This window comes from Chiloscyllium punctatum, chromosome 9 (assembly GCF_047496795.1).
Source record: "Chiloscyllium punctatum isolate Juve2018m chromosome 9, sChiPun1.3, whole genome shotgun sequence".
In the NCBI taxonomy this organism is placed as follows: Eukaryota; Metazoa; Chordata; class Chondrichthyes; order Orectolobiformes; family Hemiscylliidae; genus Chiloscyllium; species Chiloscyllium punctatum.
Genome location: NC_092747.1, coordinates 61,763,914 through 61,783,422, shown reverse-complemented (window position 1 = coordinate 61,783,422; position 19,509 = coordinate 61,763,914). Strand labels below are relative to the sequence as shown.

The following is a 19,509-nucleotide window of genomic DNA, read 5'->3' as shown; positions in this document are numbered from 1 at the left end:
CTAAGAGGCATTGTCCAAAATAAAGGGAAGCAGATTTAAGATTGAGGTGAGGAGGAGCTTCCTCACTCAAAGGGCTGTGAATGTGTAGAATTTCCTACCCAGTGAAGCTACCTCACTGAATTATTTTTTCCTTCACTCACAAGATGACAGTGTCACTGGCTAGGCCAGCATTTAGTGCCCAAACCTAATTGCTCAGAGGACAGTAAAGAGTCAACCACATCACTGTGGGTCTGGAGTTACATGTAGGCCAGACCAAGTAAGGATGGCAGTTTCCTTCCGTAAAGGACATTAATGAACCAGATGGATTTTTCCAACAATTGACAATGGATTTGTGGTCATCAGTAGACTCTTAATTCCTGATTTTAAAAATTGAATTCATATTCCACCATCTGCCATGGGGGGATTTGAATCCAGGTCCCCAGAACATTAAGTGGGTTTCTGGATTAATCGTCCAGTCATAATATCACTAAGCTATCACGTCCTTGCTGAGGCAACGGTAGATAAGTTTTTAAACAGTAAAGGAATGAAGGGTTATGGGAAGTAGGGAGGTAAGTGGAGCTAAGTCCATGAAAAGATCAGCCACAATCTTATTGTATGGTGGAGCAGGCTTGATGGGTTGGATAGCCCACTCCTGCTCCTATTTCTTATGTTCTTGCATTATGTCTACACCAAGCTTTAGAGTGTTTTTGACATTTGCATATACTGACCAAACACCTTTTGTGGGAAATATCTTAGCAAGAATTTTCACCTTATTAACTTCTTCCATGTTTTGCACGTTTGATCAACCATCACTTTAACATGAGAGATGGTGTTTACTCTCCACCATCTGCTGCTATTCACAGGGGACAGCTGCTGGTACAAGGGCTGAGAACCTCCCTGCATCTTCCATGAGCTGCTTTCTGATTTCAGTTCCACATATGCCAGAGAAAACATCAGTTTATTAATTAGCTGCTGACTAATTGTGCCCTCAGTTATCCTTTGTAAATTTTCAGTTTTGTTGAACACAGAACATGCACAATACTCAGATGTAGCAAACATCAATTAGTCCACTGCTCACAGTGGGTGGCTTTTCCAATTTGAATTTGGGCGGCACGGTGGCACAGTGGTTAGCACTGCAGCCTCACAGCGCCAGAGACCCGTGTTCAATTCCTGCCTCAGGCGACTCTGTGTGGAGTTTGCACATTTTCCCCGTGTCTGCATGGGTTTCCTCTGGGTGCTTCGGTTTCCTCCCACAATCCAAAAATGTGCAGGTTAGGTGAATTGGCCATGCTAAATTGCCTGTAGTGTTAGGTGAAGGGGTAAATGTATGGGTCTGGGTGGTATGCGGGTCGGTGTGGACTTGTTGGGCCGAAGGGCCTGTTTCCACACTGTAAGTAATCTAATCTAATTGCATGCAAGAGGACAGACCTATCTTTTCAGTCCTAGTGCAGAAATTTCAAGCATTTACTGACCTATTTTATGGAGAGATTTAGTAAGAAATTGAAAACTCTAGGTAACCATTGTATGGACGTGAAACTTTCTTCATGTTAATTTTATAATGTTTTAGTTCCAAACTGTAGGAAAATATGTGATGAAGCTTCATCCCAATTTATATGGGAAAGACTGAACATGAATATTCATATTTTATTTTATGACACAGTTAATTTGAGATAAAATGTGCTAATTGACTGAAAAATAATTGCTTTATTTATAAATGGTAAATGTCACTGTTACTTTATTCAATACAGCAATTTTTTGTAGTATTTTAGTTCTATTAAAGATATAAAACATATATGAAAAATCTTGTGAGTTAGTATTTGTAGAAGTTTGCAGCCTTATTTATGTGCATATTAAATCCAGAAATCTTTCATCCTTGTAATCTACCAATCAAAAAATCATGATTGATACTCAAACAAAGAATTTTCAATATTAACACATAGTTGTACAAATAGGATTAAACATTTAATTTTATTTTCATACAGATTTACTGTTGATGTAAGGCCAAAATTGTCTTGCAAGTAATGTTAATTACACTGAGATTATTTTTATTCTGAGATAATTTGAGGTATGTACCAAACTTTAAATTTTACCAAAGCTTTAGCGTTATCATAAACAACTTTTGGGAAATTTAAGACATGCATTTAGCCTTATTTTTATTTTCAGGTCATAGGAGCTCAACGTAAAAAATACTTTAATTAATTATTCACATAATCATTGTTATTGGAGCAAATATTTTCACAGCATTTTTCATCCCATATTTTGTAAAAAAAAAATGCAATATAATGTAGCACAGACAACCCTGTAGAACTGAGATAATGAGTCATGATTTAGAAGTGCCGGTGTTGAACTGGGATGGACAAACTTAAAAATTACAACTCCAGGTTATGGTTCAACAAGTTTATTTGGAAGCATTAGCTTTCGAAGTGCTGCTTCTTCATCGGGTGATGACAACCACCTGATGAAGAAGCAGTGCTTTAAAAGCTAGTGCTTCCAGATAAACCTGCTGGACTATAACCTGGTGTGTGATTTTTTAACGTTGAGATGAGGAGGAATTTGTTCCACCTAATCTCACTGGGTGGAACTCATTGCTGCAGAAGGCTGTGGAAGCCAAGTCATTGAGTGTAATTTAGACAGAGATTGATAGATTCTTGATTAGTAAGGGGATCAAGGGTTCCAGAGAAAAGGCAAATGAGGAGAAAAAGGAGAATGACTTGATCAAATGGAGGAGCAGACTCAATGGGCCAAATGGCCTAATTCTGCTCCTAAATCTTATGGTCTTATGGATCAGATGGCCAAAACTTGGGCAAACATATTGTTTTTAAGGAGTGTTTTAAATTAGTGGGATACAAAAATAAAGAATTCTATGAAATGTGTTCCAGAATTCTGGGATAAGGAAACTGAAGGCATGACCACCAATGGAAGCGCTGTTGGAATTGAAGATTCTTAACACGACAGAAGTCGAGAAGCATTGACACCTTAGAAATTCATAGAGTTCAAGGACATTGCTGAAATGGAGAGAGATGATACCAAGGAAAGCTTTGAAACATGAATAAGAATTGCATGCCATTCTCTGAACAAAGTGATGAGAAATGGACAGGACTCGTTGCAAGTTTGGAGGTTTAGCATCATCATTAATGAAGGGACAGTGATATATCTTTAAATCATGATGGCCTGTGTCTTAGAGGGGAACTTGCAGATAGGAGGTAAGTTGCTTGCTGCAGAGTGGTCAGCCTCTGTCCTGCTCTTATAGCCAAAGTATTTATATAATTAGTCCAGTTCAGTTTCTGGTCAATGGTAACCCCCAGAATGTGGATCATGTAGGTGTGTCAGTGATGGTAATGCCACTGAATGGCAACAAATTATGGTGAAGTTCATGCTTTTTGGAGATAGTCACAGTCTGGTGCTTGTGTGGTACACGTTACCACTTGTCATCCCAGTCTGGATATTGACCAGGTGACAGTGTATATGGGCAAGAACTGCAGTAATTTCTGAGAAGTCACGAGTGGTGTTGAGCATTTCACAATCATCATGTTTTCTGAGCTTATGATAGAGGAAAAGTCATTGATGAAGCAGATGAAGATGATTGGGTCTAGGACACCACTCTGAAGAATTCCCTCAGAGATATCCCAGAGCTGAGATGATTGCCTTCCAACACCCACAACCAATTTCCTTTGTCACAGGTTATCACTCCAATCAGTGCAGAATTTGCTCCTGGTTCCCATTGATTCCAGTTTCGCTGATGCACCTTGATTCTACCCATGGTCAGTGCTACCTTAATGTCAGGTGCTGACACTCTGTTTTCATCTGTAGAATTCAGTTCTTTTTTCCAAGTTTGTAACTAGGTTGTACTGAGGTCAGGAGCTGAGTGGCTCTGGCAGAAACCAAACAGAAGGTCAGTGAGCAGGTTACTCCTTTGTAAGTGCCACTTGATAGAACTGTCAATAATAACTGCTATACCTTTGTTGATAATTGAGTGCAGATTTAGAGGGTGTTAATTAACTGGGTTGGATTTGTCCTTTTTTTTTGTCAAGATATACCTGGTAAATTTTGTAAGTTGTCAGACAGCTGCCAGTCTTGTCACTCTCCTGGAAGAGTTTGACTATGAGGCTGGCTCGTTCTGGAGCATGGCTTCTGTACTGTTACTAAAATGTTGACCTTGCGTACAACCCTTACAGTGTCTAATATCTTGAGCAATTTCTTGTTATTATGTGGATTGAATTGAAACGTTTGAAGATTGGCATGTCATACTGGACCCTCACAAGGAGGCTGACACTTCAGCTAAATCTAGATGCAAATGCTTCAATTTTGTCTTTCAGGTTAATGTGCTGGCCTCCATTGAGGCTGGGGATATTTGCAATTTCTCCTCCTCTCAGTTGTGGAATTGTCCACCAGCATTAATTACTGGATGTGGAAGGGTAGGGCGGCACGGTGGCTCAGTGGTTAGCACTGCTGCCTCCCAGTGCCAGGAACCTGGGTTTGATTCCTGCCTAGGGTAACTGTCTGTATGGAGTTTGCACATTCTCCCCATGTCTGCGTGGGTTTCCTCTGGGTGCTCTGGTTTCCTCCCACAATCCAAAGATGTGCAGGTCAGGTGAATTGGCCATGACAAATTACACATAGTGTTCAGAGATGTGTAAGGTTAGGTGCATTAGTCAGGGAATACAGAGCTAAGGGGTTGATTTGTTGGTTGAGGGATCATTTCACTCTGTTTATTGCTACTTCAGCTCTTTGGCTACTTCACCTTGTTGTAATTTCATAATATTGACACATTTTTTTAGATATGCACAGTACTACTCCTGACATGCCCTCCTTTATTCTTCATTGAAGCAGAAAAGCACCTTCAAATGAGATGGAAATGATTGAGTAAGGGATATAAAAATACTGGATTAGTGGTGCTGGAAGAGCACAGCAGTTCAGGCAGCATCCATGTAAGGGATATGCCAGGCCACCATTTTATACATTATATTTGAATATAATTCTGCTGCTGCTGCTCATGGCCGTCAGCATCTCACGGTTACCTAGCTTTGAGTAGTTAGATCTGTTTGAAGTCTGTCCCATTCAATACCAAATGACACAATGGCTGCTCAAGGATAATGTGGTGGTCACTCTTACCAATGCTGTTATGCACTGAAGTAACTGTGGCACAAAAATTGGTGAGGACAAAGTCAAGTACATTTTTCTGTTTTGTTGCTTCCCTCATCACCTACTTGTGGATATAGTCTAATAGCTGTAATAATTGCATCTTTAAAACTCAGCCACCTGGGTCAGTAATGGTGCTACCAAACCACTCTTTATGACAGATATTGACATTCTCCACCAAGAGTACATTCTGTGCTCTTGTCACCCCCGTGCTAATGTAAGTGGTATTTAATGTGGAATGGTAGTGACTCATCAACCAAAGGGAGTGGTGGTAGATAATAATCAGCAAGAGATTTTCTTGCTTTCATTTGATCTGATGCCTTGACACTTTTCAGGATCTGGAGTGAACATTGAGGACTCCCAGGGCTTTTCCATCCTGACTGTCTCCTGACTCAAGTCACTAGTGAGACCACTGCTCAAGTTCTGTGTACAGCTCTGGTCATAATTGCTGTAGAGAGAGTAAAGAGGTGTTTTTCAAGAATGTTGCCAGGGTTTGAAAATTACAGCTATCAGAAAAACATTGCACAGGCTAATGTTGTTTTACTTAAAACAGAGAAGGCTGAGGGATATTTAATTGACATGTATACAGTAACAAGGTATTTGGGTAGAGTGGACAGGGAAGGCCTTGTGGAATTCCCTTGTGAAAAGGTGAAATAACAGAATGCACAGATAAAAGGTAAATGGTAGAAGGAAGAGAAGTGAGGAAAAGCTTTTTCACTCAGACGGTGGAGAGTGTCTTTAATTTGCCACCTCAGTTTGGTGGTTGAGGCTGAAACCCTCAACTCATTTAAAAGAGCATCTGCAGCTGAAATGCTGTCACCTGCAAAGCCATGTGCTTGACCATTAGAAATCAAATGGGCAACTAGTGTATTTAGCTAGCACAGACACAGTGGGCTGAATGTCCTCTTTCTGTGCTGTATCTATTCTACAGTCTAACACTATGCCATCACCTCTGGTGGGTCTGTCCAGCCAGTGGGATGATGGAGTCTGTGACATTGTAAGCTATAATTCTAGAAGTATGACTTTGTAATGCAGTCTCTTGCCTAGTTCCTTCCCCTAACTTTGAGGCAAGCTCCTAGATATACACTTGAGTGTAGACCACATTAGGATACTCAACTAAGTTTTCTCATTCTTTACAGAATATACTCAGAGTTTAATTAAAGCTTATGGAATAAATGTGTAGCCATGTCTGGTGTCTCCTCTGACTGCACTTTCCCAACATAAAACTTTTACCATTGAGAAAGACAGGACAGCAAGTATATGGGAGCGATGCCACCTGCAAATTCTCCTCCAAGCCATAGACGATGAGTTATTGCCGTACCTTCACTGTTGCTTGGTCAAAATTCTTGAATCGCTTCATGCTGCATGTGTATCTGCCTGCAAAAGACTGCACTGTTTGAGAAGGCAGCTCACTGCCACATTCCCAAAGGCAACTAAGGATGGCAATAAATGCTGGTGATGCCCACATCCCATGAATGAAGAAAGAAAGAAATTGCACAAATTCTTTGCAATTGGGAAGAACTTTTGTTCTCATGTGAATTGTTGTTAATCTCATGCAGCAATCAATATTTCCCTTAATAGTTGGACAGTTTGAAATTCACTGAGACTCAGTATATGTTAGTACAAACGAAGCCTCCTAAGTATTATGTATATTATGGAAGGCAGTTATGTAAAGGAAAATTAGCTGTGACTTTTTTTTAAAAACTGGTTTCTAATTTCAAGTTACGTTCTGTTCCAGATTTAAGCAAAGTAGTTAAGGAAAACCTGACAGTAATGTCAACTTTGATTAAGTTGGGCACACTGGCAGAAACAAAAATAAATTGAACCCAATCATTTGAAAAATATTAAAGATGAGTTTACGAAGAAAAAGATGTTACTGATGCTTGTTCTGTTCCAATAAAAAATTTCAAAATGCATAGCACCTGTGGTGAATATAAAATCAAAATATTAGAATCATAGAATCTCTACAGTGCAGAAGAAGGCCATTTGGCCCATCAAATTCACATCAACCGCTGAACAGTATCCCACACAAATCAAGGCCTCCTACTCTATCCCCATAACCCCACATTAACCATAGCTAACCCAGCTAGGCCTATTCCTGGAGACTATGGGCAATTTAGCATGGTGAATGCACCTAACCCACACATCTTTACTGTCGGAGGAAACCAAAACACCTTGAGGACACCCACACAAACACATGGAGAATGTGCAAACTCCACCCAGACAGTCACCCAAACTTGGGTCTCTGACACTGTAAGGCGACAGTGCTAACCACTGTGCCACCAGTGCCGCTTTTTAAGGCAGCAATCGATTTTATGACCAATAATTTTTTTATTTCACTTTACAGCCAAAATGTTTTATTAAGATATGTGATTAAGAGAGCTATATTCATAAGGGAGAGGCTGAAAGGCTGGGGCTGTTTTTCCCTGGAATGTCAAAGGCTGAGGGGTGACCTCATAGAGGTTTATAAAATCATGAGGGGCATGGATCGGTAAATAGACAAAGTATTTTTCCTGGAGTGGGGGAGTCCAAAACTAGAGGGCATAGGTTTAGAGTGAGGGAGGGAGGAAAGATATAAAAGGGACCTCAGGGGCAACTTTTTCATGCAGAGGGTGGTGTGTGTATGGAATGAGCTGCCAGAGGAAGTGGTGGAGGCTGGTACAATTACAGCATTTAAAAAGCATCTGGATAGGCATATGAAGAGGAAGGGTTTAGAGGGATATGGGCCAAGTGCTGGCAAATGGGACTCATTTAGGTTGGGATATCTGGTTAGCATGAATGAGTTGGACTGTTGCTATGCTGCACATCTCTGTGACTGTATATCAGAGATTATCTTTAATTGTATAAAATGTTTGGAAATTCACAGTAATGGTTTACAAATGTCCAGTGTAAGTGTGGTGAATTGTCTATATCCAACAGTACAGCATAATATATTCATCCATACACCCTGTGGAAGTTAAAGGCTTCTAGAAGTGATTAAGTTTTATACAAATGATTTTTCTATTGCATCAAGGTGTCAACAATTTTTAGTTAGTTTGGTTGTCTTAACAGTTATGTTTAAATTGAAGTGAATGCAAACACTGCACCAGCACAAGTTTGCTTTTCTTTCCTGTGATGATCCATAATAATGATGAAAGACTGAATAAATTGGATATCTCCTCCCTGAAGTTTAGAAGAATGATATTATTGAAACTGTCAGGATTCTGACGGGGCTTGACAAGGCTGACATGCACTTAGAAAAGCCCTGTATAGTCAGACAAAGGCAACATAGTTTAAAAATGGAAAGAACTGTGGATGTTGGAAATCAGAAACAAAAACAGTAGTTGCTGGAAAAGCTCAGCAGGTCTGGCAACATCCATGGAGAGAAATCAGAGTAAACATTTTGGGTCTCGTGATCCTTCCTCAAACATTGTTTATAAAAAGGGATTTGTGTTTGACAAATGACCATTGAATAATGAGAGGAGATATAGGGAAGGATATGAAACACAGTTGGAGAGCTGAAGTGAGGCAGAAGATAATTGTATTAAATAGCAGTTCATGTTTGAGGGGCCAAATGGGGTGCAGCTACTGATGTTCTACCTTCACTTCTCAATATATGCATTGTAATTGGCCTTTGAAGCAGTAATATAAACAATGCTTTTTCCAGTTGCTCACTTTGCAACTTGACACAGAAATAAGTACCTGCAGGAGAGTGGCTATCCTGCTCATGGGTTGATGGTTCGCTGTGTGTTGTATAAGCTCATAAATCAGTCAACGGCTACCATTTTTAGACTTGGGAAGTGCTCTCAGTATCTCAGTATTTTTTACACTGCTCTTCTACAGTATTGACACAACTGCTACGTTCCACAAATAAGACTCTCTTAGTCCAAAAGGAAGTTCTGTCTAACACGTTGAAATTGAGCAATGTTATGTCTGAATTTCAGTCCCAGTGAGGTGCCAGTTATATAGACCATTCAACACAATGATTGGTTAATTGAATCAAACAAGATGTTCATCTGATTGTTGGTAAGAGACAGAGTACAGATTGTAATTGAAAAAAGTCCTGGGAGGCCGGTATCCTGTCACCAAGTCACCCTTTATTTACATATGCACGGTCCATGGATTCTGACAGAGCCAGTCCCTAGAGGGAGGAGAATCCCTGACACGCCTGCTTATTTTTTTTTTCCTTTTTTACAAGGTGTACGAATCTTTATTCAATTTCCACCACCAGGAAGAAAAGAAACACCCAAGTGGCCAGTGACAAGCAGGGCCTTTCAAAGGGCAATGCTGCGTGATCAGACAGTGAAAGGGAGGGCAGGGATTAAATCAAAATAGAATTGGACGGGAAAATAATGCACTGCACTCCCTGCGGCGCCCACCTCTCCCTGAACAGCACAAGGGTGTTGGTGGACACCGCGTGCTCCTTCTCCAGAGACACGCGGGCTCTAACGTAACCGCGGAAGAGGGGCAGGCAGTCGGCCCTAACGACCCTCTCCATGGCCCGCTGCCTGGACCTGATTATGGCCAGTTTGGCGAGGCCCAGGAGCAGACCCACGCCTGTACATTTTTTCAGGATGTCTGACACTCTTTTTTTTGGCTTATTTTTCCCCCTGCACCAATGTTGTGTGTGTGCAGATGTGAGACAAAGTGAAAGACACAAGGTGCATGAATCTTTATTCAGTTTCCACCACGAGGAAGCAACAAAACTCCCAAGTGGCCAGTGACAAGCAGTGCCCTTCACATCAAAGGGTAATGCTGTGTGATCAAACAGTGAAGGGGAGGGCAGGGATTAAATCAAAATAGAGTTGGAGGGAGAAATAATGCACTCCACTCCCTGTGGCACCCACCTCTCCCTGAACAGCTCAAGCATATTGGTGGATACCGTGTGCTCCTTCTCCAGAGACACATGGGCTCTAACGTAACCGCGGAAGAGGGGCAGGCAGTCGGCCCTCACGACCCCCTCCACTGCCCGCTGCCTGGACCTGTTTATGGCCAGTTTGGCCAGACCCAGGAGCAGAACACACCTGTATACATCTGTCAGCCAGGGCTCTCTGATTAGTCCAGATCATACTCACTGAAATCCACTTGGCCAACCTCATTCAAATCACTACAGTACTCAACTGGCCAACACTTACAGAACCCATAGGGTGATGTCAACTCGCAGATGTGATTGAGATTGGATAACTGAGAATGCCAAGGATGCTCTTAACAAAACACTAACAACTAATTTAAAATTATTAGTTAACCTAGTAACATGCCTCATTTATATTTGTCAGAAATGAAATATATTCATACACAGGTGCCAACAAAAATCATATCTTCAAGCCTTGCATATTTCTGAATATCCCAGAAACATGAAAGACCTACTGTTTTTCAACTTCAAGATGTTGCCATGGGGAAAACAATCATTTATGATTTTCCAACCAGTCAGCACCTTTTTTTCTCTTCTAAAATGTCCTGCTGGGATTGTTCGAAGTTTTGTATTCTAATATTTGTTCTGTTGAGTGCAAGATAAAAACCTTCAGCAACATGCCTCTCTGTTCAGTAATATCCTGCCCTCTGTTTTTCTTCTCTCGTTATTTTGGATCAGCGTAATTCATTTTAAGGACATAAAGGGATGAGTGAAAACAAATTTTGAGGAAAATTTGAAGACACTGAAAAAGCGGAAAGACAGAAGAATTGAAGAAAGGGTGGACAAGAGTCCCAGGAGCGTCGAGGCTGAAAACTCCATTATTTCTGGTGTGGGGGAGAAGTAAAGAATGGATTGAGTCAGAAGAGTAGACGGTGCATCCTAGGATAGTGGTTTAAGGAAGACTTGAGAGGAAAGGTGAACTGAAGGCATAGAAGTTGAATACCAAATCATTCTGATTGGGCACAGATCCCAGTGAGAATTAACAAAGAGAGAGAAATCAAAGGAACGCAGTTTGGCAAAGGCCAGATCAGATACTCTTCATTTCAAATATGATTGATGTTTGAAATAAAGTCACAAGTTTTGAATGTTGAGTATTTAGATGGACCTGTCAATATTAAAAAAGGTATGGTTTGGGATATGATCAAACAAGTGAGAACAAATTGCAAATCAATTTCAATACATCAAGAACCTTTTTTTTTATTTTGAGGTGAGAGATGCAGACAGTAACATACCCTTTGATCACTGAAAGATCACTGACTTTTGATCCTTTACTGCCTCCCATTCATTGCATCCTCCCTGCTTATTATCTCAAACAAAAACTTTGGATTTCTTTTATGGGAAGAAAAATAAGAATAAACAATGATCAAACCACTTTTTTCTAAATCTTTGCAATTGATACCCTCTTTCTTCTGGAAAGGAAGATGAGTCAGCTATTTACGATAGCAGCACTGGCCATTAGGCCCATCCACTCCAGGCAGGATGTAGATTTCTTTTTCCCTTCTCTCCCCTTCTCAACTTTTTTTACTTACCTTCTGGAGTTCTGGAGGGAGAGGCAGCAGCAGCAATAGCATCACGGAGAGTGTGGCAGTGGCCGTGGGTCTGGAGCAGTGTGAGGAAGTAGCTGTGGGCCTGGAGAGTGTCAGTTGGAGATCCAGTGTATTCAGGTAGCTATTGGCCTGGAGCGGTGTCGGCTGGAGATCCAGCGTGCGGAGGTTGCTATGGGCCTGGTGCAGTGTCGGTTGGAGATCCAGTGTGAGGAAGCAGCTGTGGGCCTTTAGCGGTGTCAGCTGGAGATCCAGTGTGAGGAAGTGACTGTGGGCCTGGAACAGTGTCTGCTGGAGATCCAGTGTGAAGAGGTGACTGTGGGCCTGCTACAGTGTCGGCTGGAGATCCAGCGTGAGGAGGCTGCTATGGGCCTGGTGCAGTGTCGGCTGGAGATCCAGTGTGAGGAGGCTGCTAGGGGCCTGGTGCAGTGTCGGCTGGAGATCCAGTGTGAGGAGGCTGCTATGGGCCTGGTGCAGTGTCGGCTGGAGATCCAGTGTGAGGAGGCTGCTATGGGCCTGGTGCAGTGTCGGCTGGAGATCCAGCGTGAGGAGGCTGCTAGGGGCCTGGTGCAGTGTCGGCTGGAGATCCAGTGTGAGGAAGCGGCTGTAAACCTGAGTTTAACTTGGTTAGACTGAGCCCAAAGTGTCAATGAGGGACATCTCCCCACCATCTGTGGCATCAAGAGCAGCAAGCCGGAGGATTCCCAGAGAACAAGCCAATGCGAAGGAGACTGAGCCCTCATAGGGAATGCACTTCAGAAAGATGGTTGAACTTTTACCTCGATTCCTTTATTTTTCTCTTTACACTAAGAACAATTGTAATGTTTTACTTCAAATTTGTTTCTCTATGTGGCTACTTTTACCTACATTTTACCTTTGTGCCAAAGATGGCCCATGCATGGCGACTTTGTACACTTTTTTTCATTGTGTGCCTATACTTGAATACATGTGACAATAAAGCTAAAATCAAATTCCTTCCACACAACCACATGATCACTCTTTCCTTTTCTCCTTCAATTTTATAACTGTTAGAACTTAGAATCTCTGTCCTACATGTGAGAACTACGAACCTTACTGTAACCATCAAGAAAACAGGAGTGAGTGGGATTTTATAACTCACTGCCTGAAAGGTAAAAACACTGAGGGCATTTGTTCAAAAAAAAGGATACACATTTGGAATACTGTGACTACTAGGCTATTACCAACAATAGATAGTGGGATTTGGCTCAATGCACCTTTTTCAGCTGGCACAGACATGTTGGGCCAAACGTCCTCCTGTGTGCTGCACATGTTCTGTGTTTCTGTGCTAAATTCTCTAATTTTTTTTCTTGTGTGTTTTATATCTTAGCAGTTGCCATCACGGGAACCATAAGAACTTTGTTTTTGCGTGTTAAGGTTACTCATTGTATTACATACCCAACAGTTTGATTGAACAATTAGGGCTTTTGACAGCTCTGGAAGATGCAAATTGTTGATTAATTCACATTTTTAATTGCTGATCATGACCTCTCTAGGGGGTCTTAAAAGCAGACAAGCAGCATCTGAAAAGCAGTCTGGGAAACAGGTGCACACATAAGCCAGGTGTACAGCCTTTTATGTTAAACCATCTACTCTGTTGGGGTTCAGTCAAAGCTCAAGTCAGAAATGGAGAAGTAGACCGAACTTAATGAGGGCATGGGGTTTTTTAAAAAGAAAAATGTAAGTTGCTAGGGGCAGCCAGCAGATTGGTGGCAATATATTACACGGAGCAATCAGAAGTGGAGGAAATGAAGATAACTTAGCATAATGGCTTTAATTCTAAACATTTACAGCACTTCCAGGTAGCACAAGGAATGTGACTCTTCGTGCACTTAAAAGCTAATAAGTCAACTTGGTTCAGAAGCTCATTATGTACCAGATGTGACATTTCTTTTCTTTAATCACACATTTCATCACACATGTATGAGTCAACATCTTTGTACCAAACATCCAAGCTCCAATTGATATGAACTTGTCCAGTTCCACTTGTCACACAATTAGTAAAGGCAAGCCACATTGTAATTATCATTCTGCACATTACAATTACACTCATACTTCCCTTCAGTTACAGTTTAGTTTGATCATTAATCTTCACAGCACTTGTATTTATCTAATATGCTGGAGTTATATTGAGTTCAGATTTTTAAACAAGTCATATTTTAAACTGAAAAGCTCAGATACTGACTATAGTTTGTAATTTCTTCACATTTTTCAGTCTTACACCTGCAATTAGAAACGAGCAGGTGAACAGGAACCACTTGGACCCAACCGTGATGTCATTTAGACTCAGTTAAGTACATTCTGTATAATGCAATGGAAGAAGGATGAATCTCAATGTACATTCTCATTAAGTGCTGGATTGTGCTACATTTTATGATGGTAGCATTAAAGAAATTGACAGAGTTAATATGATCTGCTCACTGTGTCACATTTTGCTGAACTCCACGTTTATTACTTTTCTCCCAATAAGTTTATTGAGCTTCAGCGATGTAAAATGGAATGTATATCATGCAATCAACATCATTTGTTTAATTTGAAGATGTTCACCAGTAAATTTCGCATTTTCAAACCCAAACTCACATTGCTTTCCCTCTACCTGGCCCCCCTTATACTGGTTGTTTTATCAAGTTCTTGAGAAAACACAGTAAGATTCAAAAAGAGGCAGAACCTCTGCTTGGACTTCAAAATGTCCTTTTTTTCTACTTTGAGATTCCCCTGCAGCTGCAAGTGGACCAAATGCACAACATCATTTTCAATGCAAAATACATTTCCTTGATAAATTTACTGGTGCAGAATGATGCAAAAGTTACCAATAAATTGTGTGTAGTTTAAATTATATGTACAAATTCTATAATGAAAAACTGAACTGGGCAATAGGATGAGTATTTAATTTTAATCATTATTCATATTTTATCAGGATGAACGACTCATCTTTTTTCTTCAAAGCCAGTCCACTACCTACAATTCATAAGTCAGGAGTGTTATGGAATGCTCCTCACTTGTCTGGCTGAGTGCAGCTCCAAAAACATTCAAGAAGCTTGACATCATCCAGGCCAAAGTAGCCTGCTTAATTGGCACCACATTGTCAAACTTTCATTCTCCACCACCATCGATGCTAAGTAGCAGCAATGTGTAATATCTACAACTTGCACTGCAGAAATACATCAAAGTTCCTTACACAGCACTTTCCAAATGTTTGACTACTTGCATCTAGAAGGACAAGTACAACGGATACATGGAATCACCACCAATTTCAAGTTCCTCTCCAAGCCACATTCCATGCTGACCTAGAAATAGATTGGTGTTTCTTCAGTGTTGCTTGGTCAAAATCCTGGAACTTCCTCCATAACAATGTTGTGGGTGTCCCTGTCCAAAGTGGACTGCAGCAAGTCAAGATCATAGCTCACAATTACCTTCTCAAAGCAAAGAGGGCTGGGCAATAAATGTTGGTCTAGCCAGTGATGCCTAAATCTTACAATTAATTTTTCACAAAATCTGTTGTGCCCTCAAACACATTGGCACGATTACTATTCAAATTTCCCATTTTCAATTGTTATCCCTGTCTTATATCAGTGGAAAAGTAAATTAAATAGGAATCTGGTTATTTTTGTCTTGCATTCAATGAGTTGAAGTGTACTTAGATTGAGTGCTTCAGATACAGTAGATGTACAGAAGTCTTGATCTCACCCAAACTGTGAGAAATTTTGGACAACTACCCAATTGAAATCAACCCTATTCAGCAATGATTCATTTTACCTCTTGCTTTGGAACGAGAAAACCCTTTGACTAGAAAACTCAAAGAAATTATATTTAAAGAGAAATATAAACTAGTACAGACTTGTAACATGAGATTATAGAATCACAGTATAGAATTGGTTCAGTCCAAATATATAAAACTCATATAATCAATCAAATAAATCTCTCAGTATTACGGTGTTGAACATGTGTCTATGTTCAAAATCATTCTGCCCTCTTTCAACACTACACTGATTTTTTGAGATAAGCAATTTGAAATAGGAAATGTACATTTCTGATTCAACAGACTTTTCCAACTTTTGGTGAGTTGACCAAATTCACAAATATCTTTCTTTTGTTCAAATAACAGAGTAAAGTATGCTGATCAAAGGAGCTGGGTTTTAACTCTGAAGGAATGTTCACGATCCTCTTTCTACAAGAGGGAATGGAGCCCTGTGACCCTTAGACTAACATAATAGGCTGACAGACTTAAAAACAAGTTTGCAACTGATTTTGTACAGGTCTAAGGATGTCTTTAAGGGATCCCCGGGGAAATGAAAGAGATAGAAACGAAACTTCATTTGAAGTGGGAGGCTGGTCCCTGGAGTATGAAGACGCGTCCAGTACCATTTGCCATCAGGCTTAAAGTGGAGGCAGAACTGGAACAACCAGTGAACCTGGGAGCATTGGAACCAGTAACAGCCAGTGAATGAACAACTCCAATTGTTTCAGTTTTAAAAGTCGATGGTGTGGTGAGGATTGTGGTAACTTTAAGGTCACAATCAACTCAGCCCCGTGTATAAATCAATACCCACTTCCACTGATTAAGGGCCTATTCCATGGACTGGCTGGGGGTGAGAAATTTTCATAAATGAATCTGTTGCTACCTGCAGGTGGGGGTCACAAAAGAATCTCAGCTGCTGCTGATGGTAGTGACACATGGGGGAACTGTTCCACTCCAAGCGACTTCCTTTTGGCATCATGTCAGTGCTGGCTCTATTCCAGAGGGCCATGGGTCACATTTTGAGTGGATTGCCAGGTGTCCAGTGTTACTTGGACGATACTTTAGTTACTGGATTCTTCAGAGAGGAAGATTTGAAAAACCTAGAAGAAACCTTAAAAAGATTACATGAGGAAGACTTACAAGTGTAAAGGGAGAATTGCAAGTTTTATAAAGACTCCATAGAGTACCTGGGCCATGTAATCAATAGCAAGGTCAGCACAAGTCACACAAGAAGATGGAGGCTTGATTAAGATCATTCTTGGGATTTGTAAATTACTAAGGCAAGTGTATGTCCCATCTGGCAACTACGCTAAAACCCCTATATTGGTTGCTGGGAAAACGTGACTGTGGAAATGGACCAAAAATGTTAGGAGGTTTAATAAGGGAAGCAAACCATGAAAAGGTCAAAGCCTTACCTCATTTTAACTGAAAGTTGGCACTGCAGTTGGCGTGTGATGCCTTTCCTTATGGGGTTGGTATTGTACTGTCACATATCTTGACAAACGAAGAGGAAAGGCTCAATACATTCACATCTTGGTCACTAATGAAGATGGAGGAGACATATGCCCAAGTAGAAAAGGAAGGATTGGACGTTGTGTTTGGTGTTGAGAGGTTTATCCATTTCCTTTACAATGGGCACACCATGCTGCTGACAGACCACAGGCTGACCTCTATTTTGGCCCGTATGTGGGAACACCGTCAATGGCAGCAGCATAGCTGCAGAGATGGGTCCTGGTTCTGTCAGCCTCCTCATATGAAATCAGTTACTGACAGTGGGAGAAGTACAGCAACGGCGATGCTATGTCAAGGTTACCACTACCTGGGAAATAAGGATGTTCCCAGCTGGATACACCTTCCCCAGGAAGATAAGGTACCTGTGTCAGTGAATCAAGTGCAGAACATTACCTGGAATGACCCAGTCTTGAGCCAAGTGATGGACCTAGTCCTGAGAGGAAGGAGCTTAAAAATGTGTTGCTGGAAAAGCACAGCAGGTCAGGCAGCATCAAAGGAACAGGAGAATTGACGTTTCAGGCATAAGCCCTATGCCCGAAATGTCGATTCTCCTGTTCCTTTGATGCTGCCTGGCCAGCTGCGTTTTTCCAGCAACACATTTTTAAGCTCTGATCGCCAGCATCTGCAGTCCTCACTTTCTCCTGAGAGGAAGGACTTGTCATTGAAACTGCTCGGAATTATGCTTTTAACTGTCCGTATTGGAAGAGTGTTTAATGTGAGGAATGAGCATTACTATCCCTGCCCTGTTGAGACAAAAGGTGCTGGAACAAGTGCATCAAGGGTCCCTGGGTGTGGAGCAATTATAGGAGATAGCCAAGAGCTATTTTTGGTGGCTGAGTCCCAGATTGAGGAGAAAGCAGGACCTTGTGAATCCTGCATAATAGTTAGGATGGTGCCGCCATTGTCGCCTCTTCATCCTTGGGAGTGGGCTCAAATCTCCATGGCAGCGGATTCACATCGATTTCATGGGACCAGCAGAGGCTCACATGTTACTCGTGGTTGTGGAGCAATGATAGACTGACTGGATAAAATGTTTGCCACGTGCTGGAACCCTGAACAATTCATGAATGACAATAGTCCACAGTTTGCGGCTCAAGAGTTTGAGGAGTACCTAGAAAGAGACAACAGGCTCCCTATCAAGATTTATTCAAACATTGAAGCAGGCCTGAAAGGCCACACAATGGGAGGGTTTGCTATGATGATGACTAAACACATTCCTCATCATAGTTAGGAAGAAGAAGGGCAGATGGCCCAGAGGGCGGGAACCTTGTAGTCAAGAGTATTCCAAAGAGGAGAGACTGTGTTGGCTTGGAATTATATGTCTGAGGACAACTGGATCACAGCGATGTGGTGACTCAAACAAGACCATGATCATATACAGGGATATACAGACCAGGGATGAACTAGTCTGGAGAAGACACGTGGACCTGCTGATGACTGCAGCGCACCAATATGGGTAAGTCTCTCAGAATACTGAGCTAGTCCAAATGGGACCAGTGACAATCAACCGAGTCATATGTGTCGAAGCCAGGGTTGACCACACCCAGCAAAGAGATGATAGCATGTGACAAGGCAACAGCAGTCAATCAGAGAGGAAAATACCTACGGAACAACCGAAGCTTCCGGAAGCCTGGGAGATTACACCAAAAAAATTTCCTGAGATGAGGAGATGGTCTTCCAGGAATCACTGTCCCCTCAGAGACCGATCATGTCAATGTAGACTATGAAGTGCTGTTCTTCTTTTCAATTTTTTTTGTAAATATTCCTGGCAATGTGTACTGTATATGTTTGCTTCTATACTCATATAATATTTATAATTTTGGATTAATATGTATTGCAAAGGGGGGTATATATCGTTATATTATACTATAAGGTATTTGCAATAATTTTGAGCATTTGGATATTGCAGAGTTACTCAAATTGCTTCAATGTCTTTTAAAAGTATTGCTTTAGCTTTACTTGATAAACTAATCCAAAAAAATATATTATTCACTTTGACTTGCAAAACTCCCCAATAATGCTTCCTGCTGGTCTGCTTTTTCCACCACTTTGAGAAAATTCACTACTTGCAGCCTTCATCTATGTTACAGTTTTTCTGACCAATAAAGACATTAAATCTCATCAGATTACTGCTGAATCATGAGTGTTAAGTGTTTGTGTACCATTGTCCTGACTAAAATGGTGGATGGAATGTAAAGTCCTTGAGTGGAAAATGGAAGTAAGGCTAAGAGAATTGAGGAAATGTTTTTCTTTAAGATGGTTGAAATGACTGATAATTACTGCAGTACTCACTTTACCTGTAATTATAAACACAAGTTGTTTTAATTGCTCATATTTTACTCATCCTGACTATATAATTTACTTATCTCCAAGCTAACCTGACAGAGGGAAATTAGTCATCAGGCTTTAAATTTCTTACTCATCATGTGTGCTTCTTGGCAAATAATCTGTGGAGCAGAATGGAAACCATACCACTTTATTATCGGGCCATTTAATTGGCTCTGAGGTTTATCAACAACATTTATGTGGAAATGGAGGTGTTTAGAAATACACTAAAAGAAGCAAAAAACTAATTTTCCCCAAAAATGTCAATCTTAAGATGAAGGGAATGTTAGTGATTTTAATTCTATCTGGCCTATTGATTTTTTTTTTATTAAACAGTCATTTTTTTACCAATCCCCTAGCAC

General features: G+C 40.9%; 1 protein-coding gene across 11 annotated transcripts in view; it reads left to right on the top strand.

Moving 5' to 3' along the window:
* The window catches only part of tenm4 (teneurin transmembrane protein 4), a 658,797-nt gene that overhangs the window by 51,161 nt on the left and 588,127 nt on the right, over positions 1-19,509 (top strand). Inside the window, exon 1 of one of the 11 annotated variants that reach the window (XM_072577673.1) lies at positions 2,998-3,182. The exons of the other annotated variants lie outside the window; for them this stretch is intronic. The gene's annotated coding sequence lies outside the window, so the exon portion shown is untranslated. Of the gene's footprint in view, positions 1-2,997; positions 3,183-19,509 lie in introns of those variants that run through there. 11 annotated transcript variants of the gene reach the window in all.